Raw genomic sequence first — 17,889 nt, forward strand, 5'->3', positions numbered from 1 at the left:
AAGGCCCCTTCCAAGAAAGGTGGAAAGACACCCTACACTAAGGCTGAAATGGAGATTCTTAAGAGAAGATCTGAGAAGATCAACCTACAACGGTCTGTTCAGAACCAAGAAATAGGAGTTGTGAAGACTGAAAAACTGGGTGATAACGCTCTGGTTTCACCAAGATACCTTGATATGAAGGTATTTGCTTTTGTAAAAATGGCAGGACTCACGGACCTTCTCTATCAAGACTGGGAGACGGTGTACAATGTAGCACAACGTGAAGTCTATGTGCCTCTTGTCAAAGAATTCTATGACTGTGTTGTGGTGAAGAATCGTGAAACCATTAGGTCAAGAGCGTACAACAAAATCATTGATGTCACTTGATAGCAATTCCGCAAGTGTACGGATTGATCGAAGTAATACAAAAATTTTTCGAACCACAGGGATAGTTGTTCATCAATTGCCAAGAGTTTTGTGTTCAGAATGTGAAAAAGAAAGCAATATAAGTTTGAGGTTTTGTTGTGTTTAACACACTTTTGATGAAAAGCAAGAATTATAATTCAGATGAAGAAGTACCCTGGGTTAAGTTTCACTTAGTCCAATTATGTTTCTTACAACCAAATCCTTATATGAACTTTAGAACCCCCTTCTATGGTGATGTAGCCTTTACCTTCACTTGTTAATACCTTAATCAAGTAAATCATTCAATTTCAGTTGCTAAGCCTAATGCCTTAGTACCTAGTCAATTCAATTAAAGAATGAAGCTTCTATGTTCAGGCCAACACAATAACTTCCCACCCTTATACCTAAGTGGTAGTAAACAAATCAATATAATCTCATGGTCCCTTAATCCTTACCAACTACCGTTGTGCAAGAAGAAAGCCAAACACTTGCATGCATTCAAGAGAATATTGAAACAGAGAAAAGATATATAGAAAGGAAACTTTATTCATATAAGAAACTCAGAAGTTCAAAACATAATCAAAGCTAAGGTTCACTTCACCCAAAGTACAAAGAAAACTAGCCAAGCAAGGCCAGGGAATTCATAATGCAAATTAAAAGAACAAAAACCTGAAACAAGAGTGCCAAGAAGCCTCCCACAAGCTCCAAGGACCTAAACCTCTAAGTTTTGTTCAAAAAGTTACAAGATACCTAAAAGAAATAACAAAATCTCTATTTATAGAGTTTCCAGCGGTAATCCACGCATGTGCGTGGCCTCCTCCACGCACATGCGTGGGCAAAACGCTCAAAATCGCACAATTCGCAGCATCAGATTTTGCCACCACGCATGTGCGTGGATCAGACGGCGCACATGCGTGGGCATCAGGTTTTCCAACAGGAGTTCCACGCATGTGCGTGGTCTACATGGCGCACATGCGTGGCTCATCTGATTTTTCTTCAATTTTGTAACTCCCACTTCTCCTATCATCATGACTCTTAACTTCGCTTTCAACCATCATCATTAGCCATAAAAAACCTATCAAACCTGAAAAGAATCTCAGGAAACCATCAGAACAACAATGTAACTCATTAGAACATGTCATTAATCATGATAATTCACCATCCTTTCCTTCAATTCAGCAAATAAAACCCCCAATGTGCAATCAACACTCATGAATACAAAGGACTTCAGCTCAAAACTGACTATAGGAATTACTCTCTAACTAAACTAATAAAAAGACTAAATAAATTGATTAAAAACACCTAAACCAATGCAGATGCAATTATGAAATAAAAAAGGGACTCAACTTGACTTAAAACTCAATAAATGACTCAAAAACGAAAAGATAGAAACAAGAAGGACTCGATAAACATAGAATAAACCTCGGGTCATCACACCACAATACTCAACGGCAGCTTGTCCTCAAGCGTAAACTCAAGGTAGTTTGTCCTCAAGCACATAATAAATCACCCCTTCTTCAGTTGCTTAAGCTTTTCAAAACAAGATACTTCACAAAACAAAAGAAAGGTCAAATGCACACAACTAAAGATGAGAGGTCAGCAAGAGTAAGCAAGACTTCCAAGCAAGAGCTCATCAACTTCCTGACATATCAAGCACTCTCCTCACATTTTGGGTGCTCTAACATACAAACACAATACTTCAGCCCTGATAATCAATCAATTCAAAGTTAGTTGCAACAATAACAAGAACAAGAGAGACTTCGAAAGGTTATAACTTTGGCTAAGGTAAAGTGTAGGTAGGGATGCCAAGAAAAGGGAACACAAGGGCTCAAAACAGATTTTGGGGTGAGTGATTCTTCTATTCAACAAGACCTGAGCAGAATTTTTAAGACTTTGGGACTCCTTCCTTCTTCTTTTTTCTTTTCAATCTTTTTTCATTTCTCTTTTTCAATTGTCAAGGCACTTGCCTTTCTTTTGACAATTAAGCATGTTTTTTTTTTTTTTTTACTTTTAGGAAGGAAGTCCTTTTGATATTTTCCCTGCTCAATCACAACCACAAATCACTCACCAAAGCTCAATTCACCAAAATTCAGGGACCAAGAAAAATATTCATTCTTAAGGCTCAACTTGGGCAACTAAGGGAATATGATAACAATCCAAAGTCTGAGGCCAACAAAGAACTCCTACCAAGTCTCTTCAAAGAACAAGTATTGTGCAACAACCAATATGCATTTCAAAGCAGAGCTAAGCATGTATAAGCATGTTAGGAATAAACATTGAGACTCTCAGCACTCAACAAAAACAATGGGGTGTTGAAGTGAAACACCGTTTCTTATGAACTCAAGCAAGTAAGATCAAGCTACCTCACATTCCAATCACAATAGTATGTACAAAGACCACAAGATAAAAACATGGAAGTATCATCAACTATCAATAAGAAGCAGATAAAACAAGGGTGAAACCACTTAAGAAAGTTCAGCATAGCAGCAAGAAACCCAAGGATATTCATACCGACTCAAACGTAAAAAGAAAAAACATGCAAAAACCTCGATCCACTAACTACCTAAAAAGAAAAAAAAATGATTTATTTATTTTTATAGAAGAACACAAAATTAAAGCAAACTCAAATTAAGAAAAGCAAACCTGGACTTGGGTTGTCTCCCAAGAAGCTCAATTTTTAAGTCTTTGATAGACTACCCCGGACTCAAAGTTCTAGCCGGGGTTTATAGCAAATTGCATTAGAACCTTTAGATCATGCAAATTTTGACACAACTGCATCATCATATTACCTGCATTTCCAGATATCATGGCAACATAAATCAAATTAAAAATGGAGGGTTTAAGAAAATTCTCACTGATTTGGTTCCATTTTGTGCTAAGAGACTTCCACCCTCTTGCTTGTTCCTTGCCATGCTTTCCATTGATCCATAGGTCCTTGAGATTGATGCTAAGACTTGGAGTTTCCTCCTCGTCATTCTGCATTTTGTCTCCAAAGACAAAATCCTCTATGGATACATCATGAACATCACCACATTCAATCACATTTTCCATTTGTTCACCCATTGTATTTTCACTTTTTGTCTCAAGAACATTGGTGAAGTCTTCTTTTGGAGATTCTTCTTCACTCTGTGGCTCCTCACTTTTCTCCACAATGTCACTTTCATGGATAGTAAGTGATTTCTCTCCCTCCTCCAAAGCTTGAGGGCAGAAATATTCTGGGACCCCTTCAGCTATGGTTTTCGCTAAATGACCTAACTGAGTCTCCAAATTCCTAATGGAAGCTTCTTGATTCCTCAAGTTGATCCTGGTTTCATTCATGAAACTCCTGGTTTCGTCCATGAAAATCTGATTGATAAGTGCCAAATAAACCACAATCTCTTCCAAGCTCTTCTTTCCGCTCCCTTGATATTGATGGGGTTGTTCTTGATCAAATGTTTGATGTTCAAACTCTCCATAGTATTGATGACTTGGTAGATCCCATGGATTGAAATTATCATTACATTCCCAAAAGATATCGGGTTGTCCTTCCCATCCTTGGTCATAGTATTGACGTTGGTCATATCCATGGAATCCACTCAAATCGAAAGCATCCATTGAACCTTGTAAAAAACACTTTCACACAAACAGGTTAGTAGCACCGATTCAATGAAGCAATGATAATAAAAATTCCAAGCAATAAAACTCAAGAATCAATCAACAAAACAAAACTATCCCCGGCAACGGCGCCAAAAACTTGATAGCAATTTCGCAAGTGTACGGATTGATCGAAGTAATACAAAAAATTGTCGAACCACAGGGATAGTTGTTCATCAATTGCCAAGAGTTTTGTGTTCAGAATGTGAAAAAGAAAGCAATATAAGTTTGAGGTTTTGTTGTGTTTAACACACTTTTGATGAAAAGCAAGAATTATAATTCAGATGAAGAAGTACCCTGGGTTAAGTTTCACTTAGTCCAATTATGTTTCTTACAACCAAATCCTTATATGAACTTTAGAACCCCTTCTATGGTGATGTAGCCTTTACCTTCACTTGTTAATACCTTAATCAAGTAAATCATTCAATTTCAATTGCTAAGCCTAATGCCTTAGTACCTTAGTACCTAGCCAACACAATAAGTTCCCACCCTTATACCTAAGTCATAGTAACCAAATCAATATAATCTCATGGTCCCTTAATCCTTACCAACTACCGTTGTGCAAGAAGAAAGCCAAACACTTGCATGCATTCAAGAGAATATTGAAACAGAGAAAAGATACATAGAAAGGAAACTTTATTCATATAAGAAACTCAGAAGTTCAAAACATAATCAAAGCTAAGGTTCACTTCACCCAAAGTACAAAGAAAACTAGCCAAGCAAGGCTAGGGAATTCATAATGCAAATTAAAAGAACAAAAACCTGAAACAAGAGTGCCAAGAAGCCTCCCACAAGCTCCAAGGACCTAAACCTCTAAGTTTTGTTCAAAAAGTTACAAGATACCTAAAAGAAATAACAAAATCCCTATTTATAGAGTTTCCAGCGGTAATCCACGCATGTGCGTGGCCTCCTCCACGCACATGCGTGGGCAAAACGCTCAAAATCGCACAATTCGCAGCATCAGATTTTGCCACCACGCATGTGCGTGTATCAGACGGCGCACATGCGTGGGCATCAGGTTTTCCAACAGGAGTTCCACGCATGTGCGTGGTCTACATGGCGCACATGCGTGGGTCATCTGATTTTTCTTCAATTTTGTAACTCCTACTTCTCCTATCATCATGGCTCTTAACTTAGCTTTCAACCATCATCAATAGCCATCAAAAACCTACCAAACCTGAAAAGAATCTCAGGAAACCATCAGAACAACAATGTATCTCATTGGAACATGTCATTAATCATGATAATTCACCATCCTTTCCTTCAATCTAGCAAATAAAACCCCCAATGTGCAATCAAAACTCATGAATACAAAGAGGACTTCAGCTCAAAACTGACTATAGGAATTACTCTCTAACTAAACTAATAAAAAGACTAAATAAATTGATTAAAAACACCTAAACTAATGCAGATGCAATTATGAAATAAAAAGGGACTCAACTTGACTTAAAACTCAATAAAGGACTCAAAAACGAAAAGATAGAAACAAGAAGGACTCGATAAACATAGAATAAACCTCGGGTCATCATCACTTTGCAAGACGTCGCTGAGGATCTTGATGTGAGTCCGGATCAAGGTGAGAAATACTCTCCCTCTTGGTGGTCAAAGACAGAAGACTACTGTTGCATCTGGAAAAATCAAGAAGATCCCTTGCTAGTGGAAGTGAGCAATCTCAGAGACGAGCTCAAGTTCAATAATGCTGTGATCAACAAAGTTGTACTTCCCAAAGATGGTGCAAGAGGACATGTTAACGCACATGCAAGGTATGCAATTTAAAAGATCGTGAAAAATGTGAAGGTAAATCCTGCTCATTTGATGTGGAATTACTTGATTAACTTCCTTGATATGGGAAAAGGGTATCTTCCCTTTGGGTCCCTACTGACCGTGATTTTTGAGAAGAAATGCATTACTGCTGAATTTCTGGAAAACAAGGATGAACAACTAGAAGAGGATATCATCTGGCCCACTCCTATCAAGCTAGGAGATGTAAGCAAAATGAATATCCGTTATGATGATTCAGAGGTTCCTGATGAATACCTGACAAAGAAGAAAAGAGCTGTAAGAGAGAAGGAGAAAACAGATACAAATGTCAAAGGTGGCAAAAGAAAGGTGAAAACCTTGAAGGCACTAGCAGAACCAATCAGCAAGGCTCCAAGTAAAAGAGTTGTTTCTGCTGCTTTGCGAATCGCACCGTTCCCTGAGGACGAGCCAGAACAGTCCAGGGACGTGCCCAAGGCACCTACTAAGGAACGGTCCTTCAGAATCATCAAAGGTGGAGTTCCTGCACACTCTGGTTCTCATCCTATCGCTTCAAGAACAAGATCTGGGCAAGGGTCTCCTGCTGGCAAGCTTGCAGAACCAAAGAAAAAGCTTAAACGTTTGAGGAAGCAGTTTGATGATGAATCCACCGTACAAGTTCAACAGCCTCACTACAACAAAAGGAAGATTCTAGCAAATGAACCTGATGAACCTGTTGATGAAGAAGATCTCATCATTCACACCACCATTGCAAAATCCATAGATTCCAACTTTCCACACCACGAGGTAATTTCTGAAATCTCAAATCAAGAATTTGTCAATTCTCTGTTTGATGATTCATATGATCCACACCACAACATCACACCACAACAACCACACCTTTCACCAAAACCACTTTCACCCTCCTCACACCAAGAAGAGTTCACTGTGAATCCCACTGATCACAGTTCACCAAAATTTTCTCCTGTTCTTACTATGGATTCCTCTGATGAGGAACGCACTGTTCAACAAACCAAGCCAAAATCTCAATTGTTTAATTTCTGCCCTTTGACTCTGGCAACCCCAATTGATCAACCCTTTCAAAACACTCCACAAGCACAAACCAATGAAAGCACCCTAAAACCACACTCAAGGTCAGGTACAGTCTGCATCCTTTTTCTCTAGCGAGAAAGAGGCGTCTTCAGACACTAGTGTCCTCTGCTATTAAGCGTAGGCGCACTGCAGGAACAACCAAGGCGCACTTCAAGGTCTTTCAGGCAAAATTGATTAAGAAAATTGAGAAGGCTCCCAATCATTCTGTGTCTGTCTCATGGAAAAGATCCTCAGACGTTGGCTACAAATATCATTTGGAAGCAAGCAAGGTACCAGATTGGGATGAATGACAAGTTTGTGCAACTGAAGGCTATGTTGGCACACTGTCCTACTCCCTTATGAACAGGTTAACTGCTTTAATTGTTTTCTTGGGAAACTGGGTCTTCATTTTGCTGCCAAGGAACATTCCAGACATCCTTATGCATCCAGAAAAGCTTCACATCGTCAAAGGAAAAGCAAAACTTCAGGAAGAAGGTGAATGTTCAGCTCCGCTGAACAATGCAACCAGAGATGAGCAACTCATAATTCCTCATGCTGACAATACTGTTGATGATCAAGGGAATGAGCAAGAGAACATGGAGCAACCTCTGGAAGATCAATTTGTTCGCAGAAGCGATTTTGAGGATCATAAGAATCAAATCAACACTCTCTTCTATGATCTGGCCTCCAAGATTGACCTGCTCCTAAATCGTTTTGGCTAATGGCCACTCTCTACCTCTATCGTTCTATGTTATTTATCTCTTGAATATTTGTACTTTAATTCTTGACTTTTGTCATATGCGTACTTAAGTTATCATATATGCATGTCTCTTCTGGTTAACATGTCTTTTTAATAATGCCAAAGGGGGAGAAGAGAAAGGAAAGAGAAAGGGTAGAAAAGATAAAAAAAATTTCTCTAAATTTATTCTATAGATAACAGTTAAAACATAGATTAATTTAGTCAGGGGGAGTGGTAGTGAAGCGAATGAAATTCTTTTTGAAAACTTTTTGAAAACATTTCTAAACTCAAAATTCTTTGGAAACTTCACTAAACTCAGGGGGAGTTTATTATGTCAATTACCTCTTTCTATAAAATTTGTCATTATCAAAAAGGGGGAGATTGTTAAGTTCAAACGCATCATAACGTTTTTAAAATCTTATTTTGATCATAACAATTTTATAGTAGAAGTTTCATTGAATATTTAACAACTGATAACGTTCTCAATTTCAAGAGAAATTCGGACATATGTCACACGCTTCAACGTTCTATCAATTCTTAAAAAGATATCTATCTCAAAAACTAGAAGGAACTCTGTCTTTACAGAACCGTTCTGTAAGTGGTCACGTAGTTTGAAGACTCTGACCGTTTCAACGCCACGTCATTAGTCAGATATATCAAGACAAATTTTGAGCGCCAAAGTTTTTGTTTGATCTCAACCGGCTGTCCTACATTCAAATCCAATGACAACCATTTGAGTTTCATTCAAACTGAATCACATGAAGATAAGTTTGCTTTAGCAAAAGGCACGCTGACCAACGAGGAAAATTTCAAGCTGTCACCACCTACTAGCTGACAAACATCACCTTTTGAGCTAAAGGATAGACTTGCTTCAGAAGTAACATTTAATAAAGCTACCAACCAAGCCTTTTGAATCAACGGCCCGATATCATTTCTCAACGGCTGTCTCAACGGTTGGATATTGTCTCACAACGGCTACAACACTAGCAAGCACGTATTTAAGACATTCTTGAAGATCTGAAGGAACAAGAATTAATTCTGAGAATACAAGCTTTCAAGCATTCATTTTCAAAACTTCTCTACAACATTCAAAGCTCAAGCAGATATTCCCAAGTGTCAAACACAAGTCATTAAATTCTGCTCAGTGAAAGAGTAAACCTCGTACCTTAAAAGAGTCATATCTCTTTATTCTCTTTACACTCCTGTAGTAACTCTTAAGTGATCCAATAGTCAGATCTGAACCCAAACACTTAGAGTTTCAGTGCTATAAAGTATCTACCCTTGCTCTTGAAAGAAGAGAATCTTCATAGAGTGATTTAAATCTTTGTAAGATTTTGGAGAAGTCCGGTACAATACTTATAGGAGCAGTCCTGCAGAGTACTTGGAGAAGTCCTGTCTAATACTTGTATTGGAGAAGTCCTTGATACTTGCTAGTGAAAATCTTGGTGGTGGCCAAGTACTGGACGTAGCCCAATTGTTTAGGGTGAACCAATATAAATCTCTGTGTGCTGATCGTTCTGTTCTATTAACTGTTTTACTTCCGCTGCACTAAACAGTTTGTGAAAAGTCACACTTAAACATTTTTACCAAAGAACTAATATTCTTTTCATAAAACAAAGTTTTAAAAAGTAATTTTCAAGAGCACAATTCAAACCCCCCTTTCTTGTGTTACTTATTTGCAACTCAATTGGTATCAGAGCTTAGTCTTATGAAGCTAAAATTATACTAGGTACATATAATACATTAAAATTATAATTCAAAGACCACCATTCAATCTTATGAAAATCTTTCCTTTTCCCAAAACTGTAAGTTTTGAACTATCACCGAGTTTGAATGTGATAGAAAATGTTTCATTGAAGTTGGAAAATGTAAGACCAAGATTTGGTCAGGTGGTACAACTCTATGTTTTGATAATAACAAGTTTATATTTGTGTATGAACAATTAGGGCACTCTAACGTTTGTTTTTTTAAGTGTTTGACAAACATGCTCTGATTCTGATTCAAAGACATATCCATTAGAAGTTAAAGACCAAAGAGTAACCAACATAACGCTTCTACAATCACTACATTCTTCTGAATGGTAGTAAACGCTTCAGATGTTATGAAGATCAAAGCTCTGATCTGGGCTCTGAAGATTCAAGTGTTGTAGTTCTGAAGACCAAAAGTTCTGAGCGAACGGTCCAGAAGCTGAGACTTGAAGATTCTTAAGTCCAAGAGTAAGCTGGCTCTCAAGACCCAAGTACTTCTAATTCTGAAGACCAGATGTTTTGAGTGAACGGTCCAGAAGCAGAAGTTATGAAGGTCAGAGGATCCAAGCTTCCTTCTGTAACGCCCCAATTTCTAAACCTGGGATCACATTAGTAACCCAACAAAATTTGGGGACTAACTCGAGTTTTTTTTTTCTTTTCCAAATGGTGACATTTTGAAAACAAAGGCCCATCATCACCCAAGCAATGGCCCAAGAAGTTCCCAGGTAAGCTGGTCGGGCACAACGCCGCATTAAAAGCCCTTCTTGCCTTAGACAGAACAACTCGAGTTCTTACTTGACCTCAAATGATATTTTTCAATATCATTTCAAATCATTTTTCAAAAATCGATTCAATTATTCTGTAAGTTCAAGAAGTCAATTTGATTACTCTAGTAAACTTTGCAAAAACTTTATCATTTGACTTATAAACCATTATCCAATTCTCAATATCTAAATTTAAATGTCGGTCATCACAATAAACTTAAAAAGAAATAATAATAATAATATCCCGATAAAATTCCTAAGAAAGACCGCTAACGCAAATAAAGATCCAACATCTTACGAGACAAATTCGCAATGATAATAAAAACGACAATTATTTAAAAGTTCCGCTTTGCAATCCTTGCTTCTACGCTGCTCCAAAGCCTCGTCGCCTAGCCCTAGCCGTCGCCCAACTCTTTGCCATCCCAAAAATCAGACTTCACCACACGATGGCTCATCAACTAAAGCGTTAAGCGCCCAAGTAGACAAGTAGCACACATTAAGGGTTAGTCTCAACAAACAACAACAAAAAATTCAAAAAACTAAGATAAGATAAGATATTGAATTTCAACTTCAAAGTGAAAAATGAGAAAAGATTTTCAAATAAAAGATAACGACATCTCAAATATTATTTTAAACCACAACTTCAGATAACAAAGAACATCAAGAACAACAACTAGTCATACAAATTAGGTTAGTCCTAATGCCTATATGCTTCTACCAAGATGGATCGATCAAAAGCCTCACAAGGCTAGACAACCACGTTGTCGAGTAATTCAAAACACCTCCACGAGTTGGAACAACGGTGGGACAAATAACCACCATGTTGCCACTTCAAATTTCAAACCCTAGATGCTCTTGTTAGCATTTAAGGCTCACGGCCATCAACAACAAAGGGTCGTTTAATTTTTCCAAAATTTCAATGGTTCAACAATTTTTATCCAAATTTAAGACATGTTTCTCATATCATCAACAAGCATGCATCAAAATGTAAGAGCAACAAATAGCATAAACATACAACCATATTCACAACGCCTCTTTACAACTTCATTTCACGTATCATGCAAAAAAATTGAAAAACATACATACTCACGCACCATTCAAGACACTACCCTTACCTCCTTAAGTGGTAGCGCATACGAGGGAACCTAAACAAAAGAACAATATTTACCGTCAATAGGTGCTAAAAATGATAAAACCATCCCCCCCCTTGACCCTACTATAATTCACGACCCAAGGAGAAGGAGTTTTCGATGATGAACAGACCTCAACGAAGGAAGGAAGGAAAATCACTCTTGATCAACAAAGGTGTAAGATCAAGTTTTGATCTAGTAGTACAACTCTATGTTTTGATGATTACAAGTTAACCTTTTGATATGAACAATTGTGGTACTCTAACGTGTTTTTCTGAGTGTGCTATTTACAGGCTCTGACCTCAACTCAATCTCACACAAATCAGAAGCACTGTGTATAAAGGGTAACCCAAGCAACGCTTTCGCATTCACCATGTTCAGTATGAACAGTGGAAAAGCTTCAGAAGTTCTGAAGCTATACAAACTCTGATGTGGACTCAGTCGCTAGAAGCTCTGAAGATCCAGAAGTTCTGATAACCAAGAAACACTGAAGGTTCAGATGTTCTGATGGTGTAGAAGACTCTGAAGATCCAGAAGCTGAATAGTGGAAACTCTGAAGTCCAGAAGCAAGAAACTCTGAAGGCCATGTTCTTCCCTCTGAGTTCAGAATCAGAAGATACAATGGTCAGAGGATCTGTGCTTTCCCTCTGACTCTGATCAACCGGCTTCACAAGTTCCAATATGAAGTATTCCCCTGATCAGAAGTCTCCTAGGTTAAAAGGTCAAGTCGCTATCCAAGTACAAAAGCAAGTGTACCTTCCTGACGACCTACCTAACGTTCTCAGCCACAGTAGAAGCTGGATTTTCCAGAACTGCCCTCCAACGGTAGCATTTCCCATGCAACGCTCAACCCTAATCCTTGGAGTATATATAGAGGCTGAAGATTGAAAGAAGCGGCTAGAAGAAACCAAAAAAAAAGAAGCAATACACACGCGCAAGACATATTCAAAATATTCTAAGCTTTCTTTCATCTGTTCTTATTTAGTTTACACTCAGCTTATTTAGAAGCAAACTTTTGAAAACACCAACCTCAAACAGTTGTTTGATTTTCCTTAAGGGACCGGGTAGGTCAGTATCCTTAAGAAGACTAAGAGAGTGAATCTTAGTGGTGATTCCTTTAGGAGATCAAGGCTGATCGGATCCTAGAGAAGACTAAGAGAGTGAATCTTAGTGTGAGCTAAGTCAGTGTAATTGTTAGTCACTTGTAGGTTTCAAGTGCAGTTGTAACTCTTACCTGATTAGTGGATTGCCTTCATTCTAAGAAGGAAGAAATCACCTTAATGGGTGGACTGGAGTAGCTTGAGTGATTTATCAAGTGAACCAGGATAAAATCCTTGTGTGCTTTTCTATCTCTTATCTTTAGCACTTAAGTTCTTGAAAGATTTGTAAAAATCTTTAAGGTGGTAGTTTTGTTCTGAAAACGTTATTCAAACCCCCCCTTTCTACCGTTTTTCATACCTTCAATTGGTATCAGAGCGCAAGTTCTGATTACCACACCTAACAGTGTTCAGTGATCCGGGCCGGTGTGAAAAACAATGGCTGCCACCACCAGTGAAACTCAAAGAGATGGTTACAACGCAAAGCCTCCTATGTTCGATGGTCAAAGGTTCGAATATTGGAAAGATAGACTGGAAAGTTTCTTTCTGGGTTTCGATGCAGATCTCTGGGATATTATTGTGGATGGTTATGAGCGTCCAGTTGATGCAGATGGCAAGAAGATCCCAAGGTCAGAGATGACTGCAGATCAAAAGAAGCTGTACTCACAACATCACAAAGCAAGAGCAATTCTTCTAAGTGCTATTTCCTATGAGGAGTACCAGAAGATTACAGATCGTGAGTTTGCTAAAGGCATTTTTGATTCTCTTAAGATGTCTCATGAAGGAAACAAGAAAGTCAAAGAATCAAAGGCATTGTCTTTGATCCAAAAGTATGAATCCTTCATCATGGAGCCAAATGAGTCCATTGAAGAAATGTTCTCCAGATTTCAACTGCTTGTAGCTGGCATACGACCTCTCAACAAGAGCTACACAACAAAAGATCATGTCATAAGGGTCATCAGGTGTCTTCCTGAAAGTTGGATGCCTTTGGTGACTTCAATAGAGCTCACGAGAGACATTGAGAATACGAGTTTAGAAGAACTCATCAGCATTTTGAAATGCCATGAGCTGAAACGCTCAGAGATGCAAGATCTGAGGAAAAAGTCCATAGCCTTGAAATCCAAATCTGAAAAGGCTAAGGTTGAGAAGTCAAAGGCTCTTCAAGCTGAAGAAGAAGAATCTGAAGAAGCATCAGAAGATTCTAATGAAGATGAGCTGACTCTGATCTCCAAGAGACTCAACCGCATCTGGAAGCACAGGCAGAGCAAATACAAAGACTCTGGAAAGGCAAGAGGAAAGTCTGAATCCTCAGGTCAGAAGAAGTCTTCACTCAAGGAAGTCACATGTTTTGAGTGCAAAGAATCTGGGCACTACAAAAGTGATTGTCCAAAGTTGAAGAAGGACAAGAAGCCAAAGAAGCACTTCAAGACGAAGAAGAGTCTGATGGTGACATTTGATGAATCAGAGTCAGAGGATGTTGACTCTGATGGTGAAGTCCAAGGACTCATGGCAATTGTCAAAGACAAGGAAGCGGAGTCAAAGGAAGCTGTTGACTCTGACTCAGAATCAGAAGGAGATCCTAACTCAGACGATGAAAATGAGGTATTTGCTTCTTTCTCTACCTCTGAACTGAAACATGCTTTGTCTGATATCATGGATAAGTATAACTCTTTATTGTCTAAGCATAAAAAGTTGAAAAAGAACTTATCTGCTGTCTCCAAGACTCCTTCTGAACATGAGAAAATTATTTCTGATTTGAAAAATGAAAATCATGCTTTGGTAAATTCTAACTCTGTGCTTAAGAACCAGATTGCTAAGTTAGAAGAAATTGTTTCCTGTGATGCCTCTGATTGTAGAAATGAATCTAAGTATGAAAAGTCTTTTCAAAGATTCCTAGCTAAAAGCGTGGATAGAAGCTTAATGGCTTCAATGATCTATGGCGTAAGCAGAAATGGAATGCATGGCATTGGCTATTCTAAACCAATTAGAAATGAGCCTTCTGTGTCTAAAGCTAAATCCTTGTATGAATGCTTTGTTCCCTCTGGTACCATATTGCCTGATCCTGTACCTGCTAAAGTTGCTAAAAACCCTCTTAAAAAGGGATCTTTCTCTATGACTAAATATCATGCAAATATTCCTTTAAAATATTATGTTGAGACACCCAAGGTGATCAGAACCTCTGGGGTAACTAACAAAAGAGGACCCAGAAAGTGGGTACCTAAGGACAAGATTATCTATGTTGCAGATATCCTTGATAGCTCCACTGAAACACCAATCATGGTATCTGGACAGTGGATGCTCGCGTCACATGACGGGAGAAAAGCGTATGTTCCGAGAGCTGAAACTTAAGCCTGGAGGCGAAGTTGGCTTCGGAGGAAATGAAAAGGGTAAAATTATTGGTACTGGCACTATTTGTGTAGATAGTAGTCCATGCATTGATAATGTTTTATTGGTATACGGCTTAACACATAACTTATTGTCTATAAGTCAATTAGCTGACAAGGGTTATGATGTTATATTCAATCAAAAGTCCTGCCGGGCTGTAAGTCAGATCGATGGCTCTGTTCTGTTTAACAGCAAGAGGAAGAACAACATTTATAAGATCAGATTATCTGAGTTGGAGGCTCAGAATGTGAAGTGCCTTCTGTCTGTTAATGAAGAGCAGTGGGTATGGCATAGACGGTTAGGGCATGCCAGTATGAGAAAGATTTCTCAGCTGAGCAAGCTAAACCTTGTCAGGGGCTTACCCAATCTGAAGTTCGCTTCAGACGCTCTTTGTGAAGCATGTCAGAAAGGCAAATTCACAAAAGTCCCTTTCAAGGCAAAGAATGTTGTCTCAACCTCAAGGCCGTTAGAACTTCTGCATATCGACCTGTTTGGACCAGTGAAAACTGAGTCTATAGGTGGCAAGAGATATGGGATGGTTATCGTTGATGACTATAGCCGCTGGACATGGGTAAAGTTTCTAACCCGCAAGGATGAGTCTCATGCTGTGTTCTCTACCTTCATTGCTCAAGTGCAAAACGAGAAGGCTTGTAGGATTATGCGTGTCAGAAGTGACCATGGTGGAGAGTTTGAGAATGACAAGTTTGAGAGTCTGTTTGATTCCTATGGAATTGCACATGATTTCTCTTGTCCCAGAACTCCTCAACAAAATGGTGTTGTTGAGAGGAAGAACAGAACTCTTCAGGAGATGGCTAGAACCATGCTCCAAGAAACTGGCATGGCTAAGCACTTTTGGGCAGAGGCAGTAAATACAGCATGTTACATTCAGAACAGAATCTCTGTGAGACCAATTCTGAATAAGACTCCTTATGAATTGTGGAAGAACATAAAACCCAACATTTCTTATTTTCATCCTTTTGGCTGTGTTTGTTATGTTCTCAATACTAAGGATAGATTGCATAAATTTGATGCTAAGTCTTCTAAGTGTCTATTACTTGGTTATTCTGATAGATCTAAAGGTTTTAGATTTTATAATACTGATACTAAGACTATTGAAGAATCTATTCATGTTAGATTTGATGATAAGCTTGACTCTGACCAGTCAAAGCTAGTTGAAAAGTTTGCAGATTTAAGCATTAATGTTTCTGACAAAGGCAAAGCTCCAGAGGAAGTTGAGCCAGAGGAAGATGAACCAGAGGAAGAAGCTGGTCCCTCTAACTCACAAACTCTGAAGAAGAGCAGAATCACTGCAGCTCACCCTAAGGAATTGATTCTGGGCAACAAAGATGAACTAGTCAGAACCAGATCTGCCTTCAGACCCTCTGAAGAGACCTTGCTGAGTCTGAAAGGATTGGTGTCCTTAATTGAACCCAAGTCCATAGATGAAGCTCTTCAGGACAAGGAGTGGATTCTGGCCATGGAAGAAGAATTGAATCAATTTTCCAAGAACGATGTTTGGAGCTTAGTGAAGAAGCCTGAGAATGTCCATGTTATTGGAACGAAATGGGTATTCAGAAACAAGCTGAATGAGAAAGGAGATGTAGTCAGAAACAAGGCAAGGCTAGTTGCTCAAGGCTACAACCAGCAAGAAGGAATAGACTACACTGAAACATTTGCCCCGGTAGCAAGACTGGAGGCAATCAGACTGTTGATCTCCTTTTCAGTAAATCACAACATAGTTCTACATCAGATGGACGTAAAGAGTGCCTTCCTAAATGGTTATATCTCAGAGGAAGTCTATGTTCATCAACCCCCAGGTTTTGAAGATGAAAAGAAACCAGACCATGTGTTCAAATAGAAGAAATCACTCTACGGTCTAAAGCAAGCTCCCAGAGCATGGTATGAGAGACTTAGCTCATTCCTTCTGGAGAATGAGTTTGTAAGGGGTAAAGTAGATACAACTCTCTTTTGCAAGACTTATAAAGATGATATCTTAATTGTGCAAATTTATGTTGATGATATTATATTTGGTTCTGCTAATCAATCTCTATGCAAAGAATTTACTGAGATGATGCAGGCTGAATTTGAGATGAGTATGATGGGAGAATTAAAGTACTTTCTGGGAATACAAGTTGATCAAACACCAGAAGGAACATATATCCATCAGAGCAAGTACACTAAAGAACTTCTGAAGAAGTTCAATATGCTGGAATCTACAGTGGCCAAGACTCCAATGCATCCTACATGCATTCTGGAGAAAGAAGATAAAAGTGGTAAAGTATGTCAGAAGCTCTATCGTGGCATGATAGGTTCACTTCTATACTTAACTGCATCTAGGCCATACATACTATTTAGTGTTCATTTATGTGCTCGTTTCCAATCAGATCCAAGGGAGACCCACTTAACTGCTGTTAAGAGGATCCTAAGGTATCTGAAAGGCACCACTAACCTTGGCTTGATGTATAAGAAAACATCAGAGTATAAGCTTTCAGGTTACTGTGATGTTGATTATGCTGGAGATAGAACAGAGAGAAAAAGTACTTCTGGAAATTGTCAATTTCTGGGAAGCAATCTAGTCTCATGGGCAAGCAAGAGGCAATCAACCATTGCACTATCAACTGCAGAGGCAGAATATATCTCAGCAGCAATATGCAGCACTCAGATGCTCTGGATGAAACATCAGCTGGAGGATTATCAGATCCTTGAGAGCAATATCCCAATCTATTGTGATAACACTGCTGCAATCTCATTGAGTAAGAATCCTATCTTGCATTCAAGGGCAAAGCACATTGAGGTAAAGTATCATTTTATTAGAGATTATGTACAGAAGGGCGTACTTCTTCTGAAGTTTGTTGATACTGACCATCAATGGGCAGATATCTTTACAAAGCCCTTAGCTGAAGATAGATTTAATTTTATTCTGAAAAATCTAAACATGGACTTTTGTCCAGAGTGAAGATGGATCAGAACCTCTGACTATGATACTTCTTGATCAGAAGATGTCTAGTCCAGAAGGTAACTCAATCAGAGTGTGTGTGCCCACTGGTACTGACTCTGAAGCTGAGACAACAACACGTGCGTCAGAATTTCTGATGCATAGTTCCTTGTGCCCGTGTGACAGTCTGTTATGATTGCGTGTAGATATGCTTATCTCCTGTGTGTGATTGTGTATTTTACTGT

Source organism: Lotus japonicus, chromosome 3 (genome assembly GCF_012489685.1).
Source record: "Lotus japonicus ecotype B-129 chromosome 3, LjGifu_v1.2".
In the NCBI taxonomy this organism is placed as follows: Eukaryota; Viridiplantae; Streptophyta; class Magnoliopsida; order Fabales; family Fabaceae; genus Lotus; species Lotus japonicus.